This window comes from Pogoniulus pusillus, chromosome 10 (assembly GCF_015220805.1).
Source record: "Pogoniulus pusillus isolate bPogPus1 chromosome 10, bPogPus1.pri, whole genome shotgun sequence".
NCBI lineage: Eukaryota > Metazoa > Chordata > Aves > Piciformes > Lybiidae > Pogoniulus > Pogoniulus pusillus.
The window spans coordinates 15,216,173-15,237,297 of record NC_087273.1 but is presented as its reverse complement, the minus strand read 5'-3'; the positions used below and the strand labels follow the sequence as shown (position 1 = coordinate 15,237,297).

The window sequence follows — 21,125 nt, the reverse complement described above, 5'->3', positions numbered from 1 at the left end:
CTTTTTCCTATTTGCAATACACAATCACAGAGCCACAGAACCTTAGAGGTTGGAAGGGACCTCCAGAGATCATCCAGCCCAATCCCCCTGGCAAGGCAGGATCACCCAGGGTAGTTCACAGAGGAATGCATCCAGCCTGTGCCAGGGCTCTGTCACCCTCATTGTAAAGAAGTTTCTCCTCATGTTGAGGTGAAACCTTCTCTGTTCCAGTTTGTAGCTGTTGCTCCTTGTCTTACTGCTGCTGGCCAGTGAAAAGAGCCTGACTCCATCCACTTCACACCCAACCCTCAGATATTTGTACACAAAGATTAGATCTCCTCTCAGTCTCCTCTTCTGCAGACTAAACAGCCCCAGGTCTCTCAGTCCCTCTTTGTAGGGAAAATACTCGAGTCCTCCAGTCATCCTCATGTCTCTCTATAATTCTATTCAAGGAAAAATTACATGTAAAAATGTTTACATGTAAGAGTGGATCTTCCTAAAATAGGGTGTCAAGAGGTTTGGTAAATACACAGAGCATTTATTCCACATGCATTTATGGATATTTGATACTTGGCATCTTTACAGCCTAAGTGTAGTCAGTGACACCCTGTTAACACGGAGGTTGGTGCTGTTGTGAGTTGGTGATCGTATATGTACATTCTAGTGACTCTGTTTGTTTTCTTTATTATGAAAACAAAGATATTAAAAGAGCTTTTTAGGCTGCTTAATGTCCATAATTTTCTTTTTTTTTTTTTGTACTTTAGGCATAGGTTTTAATTGTTGCTTAGCTGAAGTTTGTGTCTGTTGAAATGCAAATAATATTGTGGAGAGAATGAAGGGCATCATATATTCACAACATATTTTGCTGCAGACTATAGCAACTGGTTTAGATCAGGCTATTAAAAGCTGAAATATTGATTTCTCATGGTCTCAGAAAGGCAATGTATTTTCTCCTCTTCTAAGTAAAAATAAACCAATAAATGGCTGCATTAATGATGTTATTACTGGGTAGCAGCAGTATGTTTCGTAATGTCTCAGGCCTCAATCATGCAATCACTTACTTACTCATATGTTTTACTCTAGGCAGCTTCAGAGAGTCATTACACTCAATTGGGTCATTTGTCTCAGAAATGAATTCACTAAAATCAGACTTGGTTCAAGTCACACATTGGCTTCTGAGTGAATGTGAATTTGCTATGCATTACGAAAGCCTAATCTGGAGGAAGATATTTAAAACTCTTGGAAGCAGTGCAAATTGCTATACAGTGCCTCACTCCCAATGACTTTTAGACTGTCTTCATTATTAAGAAGATTTATATTTCATCTTTTATAGGAAGAAGATAAGTGACATATGCCAACACAACAAAAATCACAGCCTGGGTAAGTCAGTAATTTCTTCTATTAGTTACTTAATGTCTCGTATCCATATATTTCACTTCTCCTGGCCCTCATTCTCTCCATACCTGACCCTACTAAGTTTTCCTTGTGAAAACTAGAGCATCATGTCTCCCTTGGGGTTTTGTAATGGAGCAACTGACATTTCTTTGGTAATGAAAATAAGTCATGAAATGTCACTAAAAGAAAATGGAGTCAATTGTGAAGATTATTTTTATGTATTTATTTAAATTATATTTTAAGTCACTCAATTTATGTGAAGAGGTCTCAAAATATATATGGAAACAATCTATTTTCATTTCTGGGACAACTGACTTTTTTATCACTGACAGGTTTTGCTTATAGCAGTACATTCTGCCGTATAGGTAATAAGAATTTCATAGAGAGGCTGTTAACTACATTTGCACCTTTGTATTGGGCCTCAATACACACTCCAAATTACCTGGCAGTATTGCATCAACTATGTTCCAATGCTCCTTGATTTATTAGGAAGTTTTGGGTAGGTATGAAGGTCAGACCTCCATGTCTGCAAGTCTACCAAGATGGCTTTCACTAAAAGCCTCCAAATCAGGAGTTAGAGAATAGAGAAAGAACGATCAGCTGCACGGGATGTATTCCTTCCCACTCCAGGCTGTGACCAGGCAATTTACTGACTTACAAGGATTTCTCTTTGACTCTTCCTAACCTACCACCATTACTGGAACTCTCCCACTGTGCAAGAATTGGAATCTAAATCCCAGACCAGAGCTCTGGATGCCAGATGGCACTTTGCCATTCTTATTACAGGAGGTGGTGAAAAAAAAAAAAGAGTCACCTTTAGATTCCAGAGCTGTCAGAAGGAGCAGTTCCTCCCAGCATGAGAGTCAGCTGGTGAGACAAACAGAGAGTTGTACTCCCTGTTCAAAAGTCTTGAACATAATAAATGTGTGTTGTGTGCACCGGCAGCAGCAAGGAGATGACCTTCTCTCCTTAGATGCAGAAAGAAAAGGCACAGCAAGGAAAGAAGGGAAAGAGTTTATTGCACTGAGCATTCCCTCAGCTCTTCCCAGCCGAGAGATCTCTGTTGCTCTGCTGCTAACTCTATGGCTCCAAACCCACCAAAGTTCCACCCCAGCTACTGAAAAGACAGAGAAAACAAATATTTTGTTTTAAGTAGATCTGCATTTGAAACGATAGCTTAAGAATAATCGTGCTTTAGTGCTAGATATAGTCTCAGCACAGGTGTGCTGGGCTTTGATTGCCTGAATAATCAGCAGTTAAGTCACAGCTTAATTTCTGCAGATGACACAGAGCTAAAATAATATGGTATAGCTCTTAGACAACCATTTGTTCTTACTGGAATTATTCCATCCATAAATGGAGGAAAGATAGGAGTGAAAAAAAAATCACCTGGATTGTTAAAGTGACATCAGTGTATCTAAGCCTTGCTAAGAGTGTCATTGTCAACAACCAGTCGAGGATTGCAACTGTTATTTTTTTCTAGACCTTGATGGTTGGTGACAGATGAGTAGGAGTGTGCACACATATTACATTTACTCCATCTTGCTCCCCTGCAACAAGTACAGCCTGAGCTTACAGTTAACAGGCTTCTATTCACTGCATTTTATTTGCAGATATTCACAGCCTTGAATTTAAAGTGTATCATGCGGATGTCAGAATGTTTACAATTAAAATGTCTTAAAATAGGACTTACACCATAGTCACTAGGGGAAAAAAAAGATGAATGATGAAGATACATGTCCTTAATTAGGACTTTCAAAACATGTTTTAGATTAACAAAACAATATCTATTTAAAATCTTGTCTTTAATTCATGTTTAGAAAGCTAAAAGTGATTTTATCAGATGAATATGTTTTTAAGGAGCTACAGGCACTGATAATGCTGCACTTTGGCTACAACAACCCCATGGAGAGACACAGGCTACGGTCGGAGTGGCTGGAGAGCAGCCAGACAGAGAGGGATCTGGGGGTACTGATTGATACCCACCTGAACATGAGTCAGCAGTGTGCCCAGGTGGCCAAGACAGCCAGTGGCATCCTGGCCTGCATCAGGAATGGTGTGGTCAGCAGGAGCAGGGAGGTCATTCTGCCCCTGTACTCTGCACTGGTTAGACCACACCTTGAGTATTGTGTTCAGTTCTGGGGCCCCCAGTTTAAAAGGGACGTTGAGATGCTTGAGCGTGTCCAGAGAAGGGTGACGAGGCTGGTGAGAGGCCTTGAGCACAAGCCCTACGAGGAGAGGCTGAGGGAGCTGGGATTGTTTATCCTGGAGAAGAGGAGGCTCAGGGGAGACCTTATTGCTGTCTACAACTACCTGAGGGGTGGTTGTGGCCAGGAGGAGGTTGCTCTCTTCTCTCAGGTGGCCAGCACCAGAACAAGAGGACACAGGCTCGAGGTGAGGAGAAAGTTCTTCACTGAGAGAGTCATTGGACACTGGAATGGGCTGCCCGGGGAGGTGGTGGAGTCGCCGTCCCTGGGGCACTTCAAGGCAAGGTTGGACATGGCACTTGGTGCCATGGTCTAGCCTTGAGCTCTGTGGTAAAGGGTTGGACTTGATGATCTGTGAGGTCTCTTCCAACCCTGATGATACTGTGATACTGTGATAATGAATTAGAATAATTCTTCAAACTGGTGCATGTGTGTGGACTTCTGTGTCCTGTTGCAGTCAGCAGCAGCTCTGCACAGAGTTAAGGTTCTGCATATTCTCTCAGAAGCAACTGTGTAATTTAGATCAGGGTTATAGATCAGCTAATACTTTAGCATCAGATGTACTCTAACAATAAAGATTTCTGAAATAAAGTACTGAAAAATGTTATTTGAATCACTTGGAGGCAGTTGCCAACACCTCAATAACTTGAATTTCTAGGAAGTTTTCTCAGTCCCTTTATAAATTACCACCATAGGCAATTTGTTTTACTAATAATAGAAATCTAGGTGTAGGCAATGCCATGGAGGCTTTGATACATGGACTAGCGTTCACGTGTCTCTTGGGGAAACGTGGAACAAAGTACAAAGAACTGAGTTTCTTTTGGATAAGTCTGAACTGGAAGATGCAGTCCAAGAGTGCGCCCAGCAAGCCACAGCTACTAAACAACATTCAGTGAATGGGACCAGATTAGAGGTAGATTGGAGAGAGGAAAAAAAAAAAAAAAGGGAAAAACAAAACAAACTTCAAGCAAACTCAAAAGAGCTAAACCAAAGCAGAATATCACTAGTGCTCCTCAACATTTACTGATGTTCTCTTCAGGTTAGATTTTTCTGGGCTCTATACTATTTACTGCTAGAGAGTCATTGATGACTGAAAGGATTTATTGAATATGACAGCTCTGTGATCGGAGTTTATTTTCATGCCAAAATGAAACTCAGAAGAGAGATGTAGCCTGAAGTTTCTGGCTTGAGCTGGCATGGTCATGGTATTTATCAGCTGTGGTAAAGGAAGGGTGGCAGAAAGGTATGTGTGTGAAACGAGCATAAAATCTTCCTTGCCTCTGTAACTGCCAGACTCAGTGTCTGTAAAATTCTTGATGGTTCTACAACGATGTTTCTTAAAATCTGTTCACCTCCAATAATTTCTTCCATTTACATTTCCTTCGTTTCAGAAATGTACTTTCTTGTGCTGTCCTACAGAAGGAGAACCGCTTTTGGTAGAGGAGGCTTTATCAGTCAACATCATTTTCCTGGCAGATAAAACTGTATAAATTAATGCTACATTTTCTTTCATTGTAGGGAGAAAATCTGGTGGGAGAAGTATGCTTGGACACAAAATAAATGCCCTGTGGCAAAATCTTATGTACATTATTTAGACAATGATTACATATTGCATAATTTCATTTTTATTTCACTGAAGATGTAAAATATCATAGGTTTAGTTCTGTGTTTCTTGTTTATTTGCTTGTTTTCCTAAGAACATGAGCTAAACCAAACCAAAACAGTTGCAGCCTCATGCATGCAAACTCTAAACCACACTCATTCCCATGGTAGAAGGGCTTGTCACTAAATTTTAGTATTATAATCTAGGAATGCATGGTCATGCAGTTTTAAAATTGGAATAGCTCTGAGTTACCTGATAATACCTTTTTGAGTCTTTTTTTTAGAAAGTAATATTTTAGTACAGGTTCATGGCATGTTAAAGTCTCAGGCAAGGAATAGAAAAGATGTCCAATATGGCATTATTCCCTGGAATTACTGATGGAAGCAGATTCTCACCAACTGTGGTGAATGCAAGTGAAGTATTGTTGTCTCCCCAGGAGAGAGAAACTCATGGTCCTTTTTGTTTAAAAAAGAAATGCAGACATTTTCTTTTACAGCAATTAGTGATGATGCATGGAGCGAACTGCTAAGTATTCATGACTAATCTAGATAGACAGGGCTGTCCCTTGCTAATCACAATGAATATTGGCCTGTCCATAAAGAGCAAGGAGTGATGATATCAAAGAGAACAGTCACCTATTACCAGGGCAAACTCTTGGCCATGAGCTTCTGCAGATGATAATATGAAAAGACAGAGATGAAATTAAAAGCAGTGTTAACTACCCAGGAGGCAGAAAAGCACACAATTGTTTCTTCGCTGTTACTTGTGTACGGTACTGCGCTGAGACAATCTTTTCCAGTTCCATTATATGTATCTTGAACATACGAAACACTTTGGAATTATTTTTATTTGGTGGTAACTGTATGCTGCTGACTTCAGCAACACAGAGAATAACCACTGCACTGAATGTAGCTGGGGTGGATTTCTTATACTGTTTAGTCATTCTCTTTGCTATGGAGACATTTATATACATATATATGTGATGAGTGACCATGTTCTTCAGAGAAAATGATTGAACACAGACTTTTTCTTTCTGCTGAGTTGATAAAGCCTCTCGTGCCCTTCTGCACCAAAAACTCCCCATGAAAAGGATGCCCACTGGTGAGGTCCAATGCCTCTGTCGCCACCTCCAGCACGTCCTTCTGAAGGTGTTACTAGTGTGAGTGTCCACAGTAGGGAAGTGAAACGGTCTCTACATCTTTGTCCCTTCCCAGTCTGCAGGAATTTTGCTGCGTCACTAAGGAACATATGTTTAGAATGGTTGTAAACTCAGTTTGTGGCACACAAACCCCTCTAAACTGCGGCAGCTGTTGAAAACTTAGTGCATCTTGATGCTATTGTGCTGCAGACAGCATTAAAGTAGAGAAAACTTCCCAACCTCTGCACAAATCCTCAGGGGTCCATTTTGGTTTGGGGAATTAATTGCCTTTTTCCTCTGAGGGGAAATCTTTGCAGGTATGGTTTCTCAGAGTGTATCTACATTGCAGTCCCCACTGTGACTGCTGCTCATGCAGAAATGCTTAGCTTGCCTTAAGAAGAGTAGCTTGAGGGTTTTTGCCAGTGCAGAAACCTAACAGCCTGACCCTGTGTATCTGGGTAATGCATCCTGGGCTGAGTTTTGTACTGCTATTCAATCCTGCCTCTTGCTCTTTCACTTAAGAGTTTTAGCAGTGTTGGGACAGAAACCAAGTCCTCATCAGAAACATGCAAGCAGTCTTCTGCAGCCTAATCACGCTTCACCTCAGTTAGTTTTCACATTACTAAATGCTGCAACAACCGTATGTAATACAACACAGACAAATGGCTCTAGTAAAGCTTCACGAGAACAAGCAGAGCTTAAGAACTGGGCCAGCTGATGAATGACAAAACATCCCTAAGTGAAAAGACCTCCACAGCAGTCCACCAGCAAAAAAAAAAAAAAAAAAAAGAAAAAAAAGAGAAATGTTGCAAGGGACAAAAAGCTTATCACTGCACCTCACACACAGAAGTGTGCAAGGAATGAAGAAGCTGAAAGATAATCAAATACTGCTTCATCCCTTGCATTTTACTGAAAATCCCTAAAATAAGTCTTGCCACCATTCGTTATGTTGTTGGACATAAAATACTTCCTCCGTCTGCAATGTGCTGCTAACAGAGAGCCATCTTCAAACTATCTCCTAGTACACTCATCTGACCAACAGGAGGAATATACTTATCTAGGACACAAATATTCCACAGTGTATCAATTTGTTATCAGTTCTGCCCACGCAAATAGAATCATTTTCCTTAGATTGCATCAAAGAAAGTTCCAGATCTCAGGCTCTTCCCAGATTTTGAGCTGCACAGTTCTCTACTACCTCAATGAAAACAGCTGAAGAACCAATTTTATATCATTTCCAAAACTGTGGGGGAAAAAAACAAACTAATACCAAAATTCAGATTATCCTCTCGAAAACAAAGCAGAATTCTCAGTTACTCCAAAATTAGAGGATACATAAGAAAGTGATTCACAGATTTCTGAGGAAACCCAAAATTCTTCCCTCATGCCACTCTGCTCAGTGATTTTGAACAGACACACTTAGAGATCACTATCAGTCTGGAGGTAACACAGAGTCAGCTTTGTACTCACACATGTTCCCTAGACCTGGCTTTCAGAGTCTTGTCTGCATTTTCGTATGCAGAGATCATGCTGTCAAATCTACTACGTACATGTTTCAGCCTTCATTTCCTAAATGCAGAACCTTCTGCACGTGAAATGAGATCTCTGAGTGATCAATACAGTGACATGGACAGGATCTCCTTTTTTCCCTTCTTATTTCGAATGGAGGGGAAGAGCTTTTCCCATCTGAACAACCACAGTGCAGCTATTTGTTCTCTGAGATCAGAGAACAAAAAGTACTTTTTAAATTTCAGCCAGTAGTTCTCTGGAGGGAGCAAACTGCTTTCTGGAGAATAAATTAAGCATTCAATTAAACTCTACAACAGGTAAGTACTGTTCTTAGGCTTTCAGGGAAATATGTTCAATGCTATTATTACAATCCCCTGCACATAACTCCAGTAAGTCACATCGAAATGAGAAATTTTCTTCTCAGCTCAAGCAAAGTGTTCAATATAAATAACACAGATTACATAAGCAAGAAAAATGAAATAAAGACTCAAGTTAGATCAAAAAATATTAGAAGATGCAGAATAACGGCACCACACCAGACCTCATCCCACAACTGCAGGGCTAGATCAGTGGACACCTCCAACTGTGTGAAGGCTTCCCATCCCACTTCTCATTCTCCACTTGCTAGAAAGGCAAGTGCATATAAATGATCACTGAGGCACTTCTATATATCGTAGAATGGTTTGGGTTGGAAGGGACCTCCAAAGGTCATCTAGTTCAGCTCCCATGCAGTGAGCAGGGCCATCCTCCACTGAATTGGGCTGCCCAGGGCCTTGTCCAGCCTGACCTTGAATATCTCCAGAGGCGGGGTTTCAACTACCTCCCTGGGTAACCTGTTCCAGTGCTCCATCACCCTCATGGTAAAAAACTTATTCTTAACATCCAATCTAAATCTGCTCTTCTCTCATCCTATCTCTATAGGCCTTTGGAAACAGTTCCTCTCCAACAGCCTTGTAGGCTTCCTTCAGCTACCAGAAGGCCTCTTTTAGGTCTCCCTGGAGTCATCTCAAGGCTGAAGAACCCCCCGCTACCTCAGCCTGCCCTCGCAGGAGAGATCTTCCAACCACTTGATCACCTTCATGGCCCTCCTCTAGACCCTGGCAGAATCACCTCTCTTGATCTACTGTCCACACTTTTTTTGATGCAGCCCAGGATGCCACTGGCCTTCTGGGCTGCAAGTGCACATCATTGGCTCATGTCCAGCTTCTCATGCCCCAAATTCCCAAGTCATTTTGCATAGGATTACTTTCTATCACCTCATCCTCCAGCCTGTATTGAAAATAATTGTTCTGACCCAGGTGCTGGACCCTTCACTTGGCCATGTTGAATGTCCTGAGGTTGACCTGGGCCCACCTCTCCAGCTCATCCAGGTCCATCTAAAGGACTCTGCTTCCTTCTAGTATATCAACGGCACCACTCAGGTTGGTGTCATCTGCCAGCTTGCTGATGGTGCACTCAATCTCACCACAATGCTATAGAAATATGGCATTACAGAATCGATTTGGCTCCATTGATGGAGCATCTAATTTAGGTTAAATGACTATGTTTATGAAGTAGCTTTAGGATTTATTGTTCATAGCATAACAACTCATCAGCTACAGTTTATCTGGCAGGAATTTAAGCAGAGAAGTTAATTAACAATAATTTCCAAATGCCAAAAGCTGATATAGGTTCAGTAACTGGGGTTTCTTTTAATATGTGTGTATATATATACACATTAAAAAAAATCTATATATATGTCATGCTCATATATTTAGGTAATGCTCATACATACATAAATAAAAATATACTGATTCCAGACTACTGAGCTTATTACTAAAATTAATTGAGCAATATTGACTTGGATAATTTAATCATATAGAATAGTATAAGACAAATATTCCTTAGCCTATCTATTTAAACAGTGATCACAGTGTTTAAATCATGTGAATCTTTAGCTTCACTGCATTTTAAGTAAATATTATGCAGGACAGTAGCTACCATGTTGAAATGAGTTCTCCCAGCTTGACAAAGTGTAAACTGAAGCAGTGAAGCAATTTTTAAGGTTTTTACTTGATTTAGTATAATTATTTTGGACGGTTTAGTAAAGGTGGAAGAAACTGTGGGACAAAGTCTCAAGTTTTGCCAGGGGAGGTATAAGCTGGATGTTAGGAGGAAGTATTTCACAGAGAGAGTGATCTGCCATTGGAATGGGCTGCCCAGGGAGGTGGTGGAGTCACTGTCCCTGGAGGTGTTCAAGAAAAGACTGGATGAGGCACTTAGTGCCGTGGTCTAGTCGATCAGATAGGGCTGGGTGCCAGGTTGGACTGGATGATCTTGGAGGTCTCTTCCAACCTGGTTGATTCTATGATTCTATGAAAGAAGCAAACCCAGCAATATCTTTGCCTGAGCATAATAAAGTTTTTTACATATTAATAGAAAACAAAATATTGTATCACAACACCATGAAACAGTCAACTCTTTAGCAACAAAACCTGTTAAGTTTCCACTGAACATCTACTCTATATCACTCTGTATTTCAGACTGTATTTCTTTGCCCCTAAAGATACTGTGTCATTTAACATTATTAATGACCTTACTGGGTCCATGCCCTCTTGAACTGCAATGCTATTTTAATAAGATCTTACAACAGTGTTTTCATCCAAGCAAATCATTATTACAGGAATGATCTCTTTACCCAAAGCCCCTTTTCACTGTTAAAACAAAGACTTGCTATAAAAGAACAGATGCAAGAGTAAACAACAAATAATTTATAGTAAGTTACTCTGAAAGCAAACATCATTTCAAAGCACTAAGCAAACAACAAACAAGAAAGTGTAGCCACTTGGGGAGGATTATTAGAATGAGCAAACACTACTTGTGTAAGCATTACAATATTGTATCCACAAAGTACATCTATTATCAGTGTAAATCTAACAGGGAAATTATGGGAAGACAAAAGTGTGTGCATATATATATACAGACAGGGATGTGTGTTCATTACATACACATTTTTTTCTCAAATAGAGCCTCTGCCTTGTTGACCTCCCAGTGTACTGTGATCTAACAGCATCGTAAATCACAATCCCAACATTACTTTCCTAGCTGCAGTCACCAGCATCTTTGAAATGTGTAAAACCCTATAAAACAAAGACATGCTACAGCAGGTGAGAACAGCTTCCAGCTTAGCACTGCTCTTGAAGCAGTGAGACCAGATTTGCCGAAGGGATGTTGGTAATTGGTTGATCCTGAAGGAACCCCTGTAAGTTGCTCTCTGCTGGAAATCACTTACACACGATACCAGGATGGGAAATCCTGCTAATTGGCTATGTCTACTCAGAGAATCTGAGCTGCAGTTGGCAGCCAAAGTAACTGGCAACAAGAATATTGTTAACTTCAACACTTCCTAAGCTTTCCACCCAGGAAACACTAGAGGGGAGTATTTCAGGGTATCAGAACATTCATTTCTGCTCCTGGAGTCAGGGAAAAAGATGTCAGGCCGATTTTCCACAATTCATTTGGCCCTACCAGAGTTTCTTGTGATTTGTTCCAGTGTAAACCCATAACTCACCATCTTTTGTTCTGCATGTGCTAAGCTCAAGGATGAGGTATTACAGCCCTTGGCTAAGCATTTTGCCCTTCAATGACCAAATACCCATTGCCTGACTGCTGCACAGGAACCCTGCAGTTGTACTTCTGCACAGACCTCTGTGACTGCAGCACCTACAGCCTGAACCACAGACCTAATCCAGAAGCCACATCCCTATCAAATTCAGGGCTTCTGAGCAGAGGTAGCTTGGGCCTCAATAATGCAGCTGCATAATAATTTCTGGAACAAAACTTGCCTTTTTTTTTTTTTTTTTTTTTTTTTTTTTTTTTTTTGAGGAGGAGGAGGAGGAGGCAATAAACCTACTCACATAATTTTAACTTGGAGTGAGAAAGTGACAGATGGCTACAAAATGAGAAGGATATAATCAAGAAGAAACTGCTTTCTTGAGATACAGGTTCTTAGACAGAATTGCTGAGGCAGAATATAAGGTATGAATAATTTTAAACTATCTTTTTCTCCCAGAAGGCTGGGTTTATGTGAGAGCATGCCTGTGGTACAAAGGTGTGACTGCCACAGCTGAAGTGCTGCGTTTAATGTAGTTGACTCAGACACCATAACCTCTGAATTCACATCAACTTGGATTTCAGTGCAGACCAGTGTGAGTATGAGAGATTGTACAGCTGGACCCCAGAGCTGCTACTTCTCTGGGAACCTAAGCAAGTGTAGGTACACAAAGCCAGGCTGGGTAATGCAACATAAAAACAGTTTAAGATTAAAGTATAATTGTGAGGATTGCCTTTAATTACAGCCAACCACAAGAGCTCTCTGACCTCAGCTGCACACGTCCCCAGCACCCTACTTGCTCCTTCGGTGAATTCTCTGTCTCTGGACAACTGCAACCACTTGCCACCATCAAAAGTCAAGCAAGAGCTTGATAAGCAGTAAGAACCTGGCCACAGAAGCTGCATTTAAGATGTCAAGATTAAGATGATTTCAGTGGGAGTCAACTAAAATTGTGAATTTAATCACAACCATTAAGTCAGTAAAATTACACGTCAGTAGGTGTGATAATTGTCAGATGGAGGGGGGGGAAAAAGGGAAAGAGAGCACAGATAAAAATTACAGCTTGGGCGTTCTGCTAGAATGATAAAAAGATGTGGGATGGAACTGAGAAATGAGCTCCAAAGATGACCTAGACGAAGAGAAACGTATGAAGAATGTAAATCTGCATTACTTGAAGACTTGGCAGCTAATTTTCAAGATTAGATACATTCTCTTTCAGCAATGAGGTGTTTGGGTTTTTTTTAAGGTTTTATTAAAGAAGTGATATTGTGTCAGTGGTAACTCAGAAGATTATTACACATTTACATGGAAAGTGCTTTAAATACTACACTTTGTCCCTCTAGTGCCTAAGTCTTTAGACACGTGCAGGTCACACACAGAATGCTACAGCTCATATTGGTTTAGAAAGTGTCTTTCAGCTGGCAATACTTAATGTAAAAAACACAGACACAGGCTGCAACGTTTGGAAAAAAGCAATTTGGAAGATTTTTTTATGCAGTCACACTGGTTTAGAGAGGGATAAACATTTAAAAGCATAAATCCACATATCAGATTCACAGACTGTAGAATTTGGGTCACAAAATGCATCACTCAAAAAAATCAGCATTGGCAATGGCACTGCAACTCCTTTTATTCTGTGCAAGTCTTCAAAGTTCCTCTACACCCACATCTTCAGAAACAGTCTCAAACCTCTGAACATTGGAGAGTAACACAAAGCTATATATGGAGAAGCCTTCATACGTGTGTGAAATTGCATGAAGGTATCTTTTTAAAATGGAGGAAAAGAGGACTGCCAAGGTGAAATGCAGGCAGAGAAAAGAAAAAGCTAATCCATTTCAATTTCAGGTATTTGCCTTATTCACAGATTTCAAGCCAGCCTGATTGCCTAAATCAAGTGTTGCCTTTCTTGTTTTCTCCCACATTAATCGCTTCAGCTAATCTATTTACACATGAGGCCTGATAGGACAAGTGTAGATGTTGCAAACCAAACATGCAGGTCTTGTATCCACATTGCTTAACCTGTGAAAAGAAGAACAAATCAGATGTCCCCTTTGAGTTTTGGACATTCTTGCTGGGTTTTGCTTCATTTTGTTGTTTTGGTTTTGTGGGCTTTTTTAAACCTGTGGAGGGGGTGTTTTCCCAACTGTAGAATTTGAAATGTTTTGCTCTCTTCTGCCTGCTCACTGATCCTGTGATTTTTGCATTTGATCTCCCAGAGGAAGATACTCTCTGCTAACCCTGGATGCATGAAGCAATTAAAATATCATGATCAAAAAGGTAAACTTCCTAACAGCTGGCTTCTTTAGGAAAGGTGTAAGTAGTGCTTCATTAATTTAAAAGTATTAGTGGGCTCCAACCCAACTTTGGAAGAAGCTCCCCAAGCTCCCCGAGACACAGTGTTTAAGACCCCCCTGTATGCACCTCGCGTTTAGGCAGCTTCTGTTCTTCTATTTTAGTACAGAGCTTTTGGATTACCATGCACCCAGTGAAGGATCCATCTTCTGCTCTTGGAAACATGACTAAAACCATGACATCCTCCAAAAATTTAGCCCAATCATTAGAAGTATTGGCACACTACTGAGACTCCAGAGACTTAACATTTGGAACTATCTAAAGGCCCTGTTTAATCAACCAAAAAAATCCAAGTATATTAAAATATTTTAAGTGTCTATTATTGTTGTTGCAGTTCCTACTTTCCAGCTATAACTACACAAAACATAAATCATAATTTCATGTATCACAACTGCTCTTGTATATCATGATTGCCCAGATGATCCTATATGGTAACACCTGCTAATTCTAAGCAGCCTGGGAGTAAAAGAGGAGATAGCCATGGTTGTTAGCCAATGGCTTTATGCAGCTACTTAGTTCCTCCCACTCCTCAATTACATGAAATAAACTACTTCTTGGTAAAGATACTTGATACCTTGATATGTGGATATATCTTAAACAAAAGCAGAACGTAAGCTGCTTTTTTACAACAGAAAAAGGAGATTGTAATAGTACTGATGAGCTTCTTAATCATTATTAGAGAGTGACAGCTGTACGAGGTGCAACAAGGATTGCTGATCTGAAGAGATGAAAAGAAGAAGCTGTGGAGGATAGGGAGGGAGCAAAAAGGCAGAAAAGTGAGATCCAGTAGGAGGAAGAAGAAAAAAAAGATAAGAAAGGGTAGTCAGAAGAAAAATAAGAGAAGCTGCCAGCAGGATTCTTTACTAGAGGGGGGAAGATGAGGAACATATGCATTTGGTAAGAGATCTGCAATGTACATGCTGTTATGGAGTAACTGCAATAGCATCCCAGAGCAGTGCTAGCCAGGGTTGTTTGGCTTTCCTAAAAGTGAGCTAAAAACATCAGCAACATGCTTGTATTATTTAAGAGCTTCTTTCAGCTCCTTCTTGCCTTGTTCCCTCAAGTCTAAATACAGGATAAATTAAATCTTCTGAAGAATATTTCAGCTCTGAAGCATGCTGTCATCTGCTCACCAGTGGGAATTAGACTTCATTAGCAGACCTGGAGAGCATGCTGCAAGGCACTTTCATTTTTACAGCCTGCTACACAGAGTAAGGATTTGATCAAGGTGAGATCAGCATATGGGAAAACAGGTTAATGTGGCTGAATGGTTGAGTTCTATCTATCCCTGCAATTTGTTTCAGCAATAATGAAGATCTGGAAAACAGTTCTGTGTGAGTGAATTACAGATACTCATCCTACTGAAGTGTCTCCGTGGACCTGAGCAGGATATTTTGTGTAAGCCTCAAAAAAGTTGCTGGAACGTACAAGGTAAGGATCAGGTTTTATATGAGAGTGTAGAACTACAGACAGATTTAAAAAAAAAAAAAAAAAAGAAAGAAAAAAAAATCACAGACTCATTCAGGTTGGCAAAGCCCCTCAGGATCACCAAGTCCAACTGATAACCCTGGATCGCCAAGTCCAACTGATAACCCTACTCTACAAGGTTCACCCTAAACCATATCCCCAAGCACCACATCCAAATGACTTCTAAACACATGTAAACACAGAATCCATCAGGTTAACAAATTGTTTATTTTTTACCAATGAGATGAAGTCCCAGAGAGCAAGACAAGCCTTCAGCATGCTCTATGGGGATAACACTAGCTATTGATAGTTGTTCATCAACATGAAAACATTTCTCATTTTAGTAATCCATCAATGTTCAGCAAACCTTTACACTCAAAAGGACCTGACCCCTGGTGTTCAAAACACCAGATATTACTATGCTATTGCATTCAAAATGGGATTTACAAGTAGAAGAGTCATTGATGTCCTACCCTGTGCATTGATTGCTTGCACTTGCTTTCATATAACTAAATACGCCCAGATTTTCCAAGGAGAGCATCCAATGTATCCCACTATTATTAATAGAGGCAAGCACTTAACAATAAAGCACTAGCACAAGTACACATATTTACTCGAGTTTGGGCTTCGAAATGGAAGGTATCAGCCTTCACCTACAGAGAGGCTTTTGAATGTATTAGCTCAGTTTTCTCATTTTTAAAATATCTGTTTCATATATACAGGCTTGAGAGTCTATCAATTGCATGTTTACATCTTCAACAAAATAGCACAAGGTTGGAAGAAGTCTTGGTTCTCTGCTCTTCACACACCTTTACAAATCTGAATACCTAAATAGCAGCTTCTCAGAACTCTCATTCAGTATTTGTAGTATGTAGAAAACTACATCCAGCAAACTAACCACCACTTTTCCCAAAGAAAGAGGCGTAGTTATTCATAACAGTAAAAAGATTTCACTTGCACTTTAAGGTTTATTTTTTTCCCTACTTGACCCAGGTTTAAATTGCATTTGGGAACAGATCCAGATCCTTTAATTCAAATTCTACTTATGAACCTCATCCTCTTCTAGTGAAATCATCTTTTGTTCTGATTGAGTACTTCAAGACTTAGCTGAATTGCATGGCATCGTCCTCCTCTACTGCTACCCAACTGCAATGGTGCCTGCATTTCTCAAACAGCAAGTTAAACTATCCTGGTGTCTAGAACTCCATTCCTTCAAGTGTACAGATTTGGCAAAGTCTGGACAGTACTCTACAGCCTAACATCTGTTTTCTGGTTGTCCTTTAATAATTTCAACCTTGTAGTGTAACAGACCACAGACAGTTTCTGACAAGCAGATTTAAAAAGAATCTCCTACTCATCAGCCAAGATATACCCAACCCATTTGTAGCATTATACAGAGATGAACCAATGACAACTTTGTTAACATTTTGTTGTTTCACAGACCATTTTACTCACTTTTCATTTAACCTGTACCTGCCTAGGAGATTTAATCAGTTGAAGAGGTTAGATTAAGCTAAAATGAACACTTCAGATTTATGTTTAAACCTCAGTTGCTATAGGGAGAAAAAAAAAGGTTTTCAACAGTTTCCATCATTTAGACAATCAGCTCAGATCAGAAAAAGGAAATTATATACCAGAACGTTTACTGAACCCCTACTATTTACCAACCAGGTAGCTTGTGCTAAATGTTTGTCCCAGATTTTCAAATTTTAGAGTGGTTTTTAGCAAACCGTTGTAGCGCTCAATCTTCCCTGAAGCTGGTGCATAGTAGGGTATGTGGTAGATCCACTCAATGCCCTGCTCTTTGGCCCAGTTTTTCACAAGATTGTTCTTGAAATGAGTGCCATTTTCTGACTCAATTCTCTCTGGAGTTCCATGTCTCCACATGATTTGTCTCTCCAAGCCAAGAATGGTGTTACGTGCAGTTGCATGTGGAACTGGATAGGTTTCCAGCCATCCGGTGCTGGCTTCTACCATCGTTAGCACATACTGCTTGCCAGAACGAGATCGAGGTAAAGTGATGTAGTCAATCTGCCAGGCTTCACCATACTTGTACTTTGACCATCTCTCACCGTACCATAAGGGCTTGATTCGCTTAGCCTGCTTAATAGCAGCACAAATGTCACAGTCATGGATGACTTGGGTGATAGCACCCATGGACAAGTCAATTGACCTATCACGAGCCCACGGTATGTTCCATCTCTGCCTTGATGTCCAGATGAGTCATGGGCCCACCGAGCTAAGAACAGTTCACCTCGGTGTTTCCAATCAAGGTCAAGATCTGAGTTGGCATCAACTTGAGAAATTTTAGCAGCTTGGTCTGCCTGCTGGTTGTGTTGGTGCTCCTCAGTGGCTCTGCTCTTAAGCATGTGTGCGTCTACGTGCCACACCTTCACTGGAACTCTCTCCAGCCGCGCATCAATGTCCTGCCATAGATCAGCACACCAAATAGGCTTTCCTTTCCTCTGCCAACCATTCTTCTTCCAGTCCTTTAGCCAACCCCATAGAGCATTGGCTACCATCCATGAGTCGGTGTAGAGGTAAAGGATAGGTCAATTCTCACGTTCAGCCACATCAAGAGCAAGTTGAACAGCTTTTACCTCAGCAATCTGACTGGATTCACCTTCACCATCTCTTGCTTCAGTAACTCTCCTGGTAGGACTCCAGACTGCTGACTTCCATCTTCGTGTGTTCCCAACAAGACGACAGGAACCATCTGTGAACAAAGCATAGTTCTTTTCCTGATCAGAGAGATCACCATAGGGAGGAGCTTCCTCAGCTTATTTTCTCCTCTGGAGGTTTGGAACAGTCTGTGCCTTCCGGCCAGTTGGTAATCACCTCCACCACACCAGGTCAATCAAGATTACCCATTCGTGCTCATTGGGTTTTCAAAGCCATCCATTTAGACCAGGTTGCATCTGTGGCATGGTGCAGTGATGAACCTTTGTGTTTGAACATCCAGTTTAGAACTGACAATCTAAGAGCTAAAAGCAATTGTGACTCAGTTCCAAACACTTCAGAAGCTGCTTTCACTCCTTCACAGGCTGCTAGTATCTCTTTCTCTGTTGGGGTGTAATTTCTCTCTGAACCTCTGCAGTTACAGTCCCAGAAACCAAGAGGACGACCACGTGTCTCATTTGGAGCTCTCTGCCAAAGGCTCCAAGTTGGACCATTGTCACTGGCAGCCGTGTACAGAATGTTCTTAATGTCCGGACCAGATCTCACAGGTCCCAAGCCCACTGCATGGACTATTTCTTGCTTAACTTGATCAAAGGCTGCTTGTTGTTCAAGTCCCCACTCGAAATTGTTTCTCTTACGAGTCACATCATGCAGAGGTTTGACAATCTGACTGAAACCAGGAATGTGTAGTCTCCAAAATCCCACTGCACCCAAGAAAAGATAGAGTGTTCTTCTTATTGGTGGGAACTGCCATAGTGGAGACTTCGTTTATCACATCCTGTTGAATGTGAAGGTGACCATCTTGCCACCGCACTCCCAGAAACTGAATTTCTCTGGCAGGTCCTTTGACCATGTCCCTCTTAATGGCAAAACCTGCTTGCAACAGAATGTCAATGATTTCATTACCTTTCTTGAAGACTTCCTCAGCAGTTTGGCCCCAGACAACGATGTCGTCGATGCACTGGATGTGCTCTGGAGCTTTACCTTTCTCCAGTGCATTGTGGATGACTGAGTGACAGATGGTTGAGCTGTGTTTCCACCCCTGAGGCAAACGGTTGAACTGGTACCGGATTCCTCTCCAGGTGAATGCAAACTGAGGCCTGCACTCCTTTGCTAAGGGAATAGAGAGGAAAGCATTAGCAATGTCTATTGTTGCATACCATTTAGCCTCCTTCGATTCCAGCTCGTACTGGAGTTCCAGCATGTCCGGCACAGCTGCGCTCATGGGTGAAGTCACTTCGTTGAGGGCACAAAAATCAACTGTCAGTTGCCAGTCTCTGTTAGGCTTACGCACAGGCCAGATGGGACTGTTCAAAGGTGAATGAGCTTTCTCGATGACAGCCTGACTCTCCAGTTGACAAATCAATTGATGAAAGGGCAAAGAGTCATGGTTAGTTCTGTACTGCCTGTGGTTCACAGTTTGCATAGAAACTGGCAGTTTCAGATTCTCTATGTCATGATGTCCCACAACTGCAGATTCATCTGGAAGTTCAGATCTGATAGACAACTTCAATTTATGATCCTCAGTTTCTACAGATGCTATTCCAAAAGCCCATTTGTGACCTTTAAGAACTTTGAAACAACCTTGTCTCAAAAAGTCAATTCCCAGAATGCAAGGGCACATCAGAACCCATTACAATAATATGTTTCTTCCACTCTTTACCAGTTAAACTTATTTCAGACTGCAACTTGGTTAACTATTGATATCCACCAGTGATGCCAAAAATAGATACAGACTCTGTCTCTTTGCAATTCAATGGCAACAAAGTACACTGAGCACCTGTGTCAACTAAAGCCCTGTATTTCCAAACTTTTGAACTGCCAGGCCACCTAATGAATACATTCCAATAGATTCGGTTCTCTCCACTATCCCTTTCCTCCTCCTGGCTGGAGGCAGGGCACGCCTAATGCTGAACATGGCATGTGCAGTATGCACAATGATTGGTGTTGTAATGAGATAAACTGCAATTATATATAATAATTTCAGTTACTCTGGGGAGTTGAAGAAGTGACAGCTACTTTTCTGGCATTGTTGCCTCTGTTTCTGTTACTCTGCAGTTCCCTGACTCCCTTCAAAAGAGCTGAAGTAGCTTGACCATCCCACTTGTTCATGTTCTCACCAAATTGGTCATGCAGGATTATCCACAGTGACCCACGTGATTGTTGCCCTCTGGATGGAATGTGTCTCCTCAGCTGGCATTGCCTTGCAAGAGTTGGACGCCTATTCCTGATGGCAGAAACACACACTCATTCAGGTGGTGAAGGCATGGTATCTTTTGCCATATTGGATATGCAGGTTTTAAGTTCCTCCTTCAATTCTTTCATGGTATCTTTTATCTCTGTAAATCATAGTTTTTATAGCAGAGATTATGGCAGAACGTGACAAGCTGTCCTCTATCTGCCTGAGCTGGTCAGTGAATTCACCAACAGTGAGAGACCTTCCATTATCACTCCTTGATAGAAACCTGCTAGCCAAGATGTTAGTATAGGATGAAGGAGCAAGCTTAATCAGCTTCTTTTTGAGACCTGTTCCAAGAGGAATGTCATCAGGCTCATGTGTGCCATGATCTCCATAAAGCACTTCCTTCACAGCAAGCTCCTTCAGAAGATAAATTCCCTGCTCAGTTGTGTTCCACTCCTAGCTGCCCATGGCAAATCATCTCAGGAAGGGTATCTCATAGCCACCGCCAACAGAAGGCGTGTCCACAAGCTAACCTTACCAAGAGGACTTGCTAGGTTTTTGCCCATTCTGCTCTCCTTTGTGAGTGGCCCTAGCTGTTTTGCAGACTTGTCTCCTATCTGTAGGGCATTGGTACCAATAGTACGGCATCTCACCAGACAGCCTAGGATTGGCTCTCCTGATTCCCTTGCATATTCTTTCCTAGCTTCCCTGATCTCTTTGAGGGGATCATTGGAATCCTTAATATCATCCTTCTCTTCTTCCTCTGGCTGTCCTTGGCCTAGAAACAGAACTTTCCTAAATGCACTCTTAAACTTTTCAGAGCCATCCTCTTTCTTGGCAGTCAATCTCACAAAGCTCCTCTTATCACTGTATAGCGATTTGAGTGTATTGGCTAAGTCTCTAAGGCTGTATTTCTCCTCCTCTTCCTCTTGTGTACCAGAGGTCTCCTCTCCTAAATCCTCTCTTGAATCACTCCCTGTCAAATGTTTCATCTTAGCTTTCGCCTTCGCTGGACCCAGAAA

General features: G+C 41.2%; 1 long non-coding RNA gene across 2 annotated transcripts; it reads left to right on the top strand.

Moving 5' to 3' along the window:
• Window positions 1-1,310: 1,310 nt before the first annotated feature.
• Window positions 1,311-13,966, top strand: LOC135178998 (uncharacterized). Of its 2 annotated transcripts, none has more exons than XR_010303831.1 (3): window positions 1,311-1,359; window positions 13,640-13,700; window positions 13,880-13,966. It is a non-coding gene; the product is annotated as an uncharacterized LOC135178998 (long non-coding RNA). The 2 variants fall into 2 exon arrangements; XR_010303832.1 differs by lacking the exon at window positions 1,311-1,359 and adding an exon at window positions 11,721-11,848.
• The last annotated feature ends 7,159 nt before the right edge of the window (window positions 13,967-21,125 follow it).